General features: G+C 44.8%; 1 long non-coding RNA gene across 1 annotated transcript; it reads right to left on the reverse strand.

The window, feature by feature from the left end:
* Window positions 1–563: 563 nt before the first annotated feature.
* On the reverse strand, window positions 564–871 carry LOC134791812 (uncharacterized). The gene is made up of 2 exons (XR_010144336.1): window positions 798–871; window positions 564–744 (listed from the first exon to the last, which is right to left on the reverse strand). It is a non-coding gene; the product is annotated as an uncharacterized LOC134791812 (long non-coding RNA).
* Window positions 872–1410: the final 539 nt, after the last annotated feature.

The raw sequence follows: 1410 nt of genomic DNA on the forward strand, positions 1-1410 counted from the left end.
TTTACAACAACTTTACGGGACATCCAGCATACCAAATCTAAGATGTGATAGAAAAGTCCAAACTTTGAGAATCGCTCTAGGAATAATGAGTAGAGATGCAACGGATAGTTGTTTGGCCGGATACCGGATACCGGATATTCGGCCAGCGGAACTATACCTACATTTCGGTTTTTCAGGTGCGCATTCTGCAGGTTTGACCTGTTTCCTAGGGAACGTTCGCGCGGACACATTTAGGTTCGAAATGTGCGTGTGCAAGTCAGTGTAATGTTTAAATTTTTTAAAAATTATAAACAAGTACGATTATGACCGTGTATGTTTCTTAAATCCAATTTGTTTACTCCAAAACAAACAATGTTACTATCCGGTATCCGGCCGGATAGTAAGTCACTATCCGGTATCCGGCCGGATAGTAAGTCACATGATGGCCGGATACCGGATAGTAACCGAATATCCGGTGCATCTCCAATAATGAGCACATAAATCAGAGAGTATATATGTATATATCTCTGACAGAAATCAAGACCCCTAACCATGGTAGAGAAAAAACGCAAAGAAAAGACAGATTTAAAATATGTAAGTTATCTTATTAAAAAACTAAACAAGCTTCCGACACTGCACTAAACGGCTTGGCCGCGACACGAAGAATCATACAGCATACATTCCCTGGCAATACGGCAGGCCACGGACGATCCCACTATCCTGCTTCGCTGGCAAGTGGGACAGCTTCACCACGGCGGCGTCCAACTATCCTGCTTCGCTGGCAAGGGTGGGACAGCTTCACCACGGCGGCGTCCAACCATCCTGCTTGGCTGGCAAGGGTGGGACAGCTTCGCCACGGCGCGTCCAACCATCCTGCTTCGCTGGCAGGCGGCCACGCCACGGCAGGCGCTGCCATCCTCCTGGTAGGATAGACTCAGCAGCACCGGTACCCGCAGCACGGGCTGCAGCAGGGCGCGCAGCAGGAGTAGCAGGGGCCACAGCACGGCCCGCAGCACGGAGAGCAGCAGGGATAACACATCTTGAGATTCTTGGTATTCTTATCACGGTGAATGAGAGATTGAGATTTAACACTTTTTTTGTATTTTTTCGTTTTAATTTAACACTGTTTGTTGAAGTTTTGAAGTGTGAGAATTGAATAAGTGGATGACGTTACTGTGGCTATTTATATAGAGATTTTGGTGTTCGAATTTTTGAATAACGTTCGATTTGCGATTTTGCGAAAAAGGAAATTAGTTTTAAGAATTAAAGAGGTTACGGTTGTGAAAAAGGTAGTGCTAATTTTAAGCCTGGTGTTCATGAGCCACCTTTGGCCAATTTGAGACACAACTACGTAATGGACCGAGATTGCAATATCGCTTGACCCCTCTAAGGACTTGTTTACACATTGATTTAATGTTTTTTTTTTTTTTA

Source organism: Cydia splendana, chromosome 6, assembly GCF_910591565.1.
Source record: "Cydia splendana chromosome 6, ilCydSple1.2, whole genome shotgun sequence".
NCBI classification, from domain to species: domain Eukaryota; kingdom Metazoa; phylum Arthropoda; class Insecta; order Lepidoptera; family Tortricidae; genus Cydia; species Cydia splendana.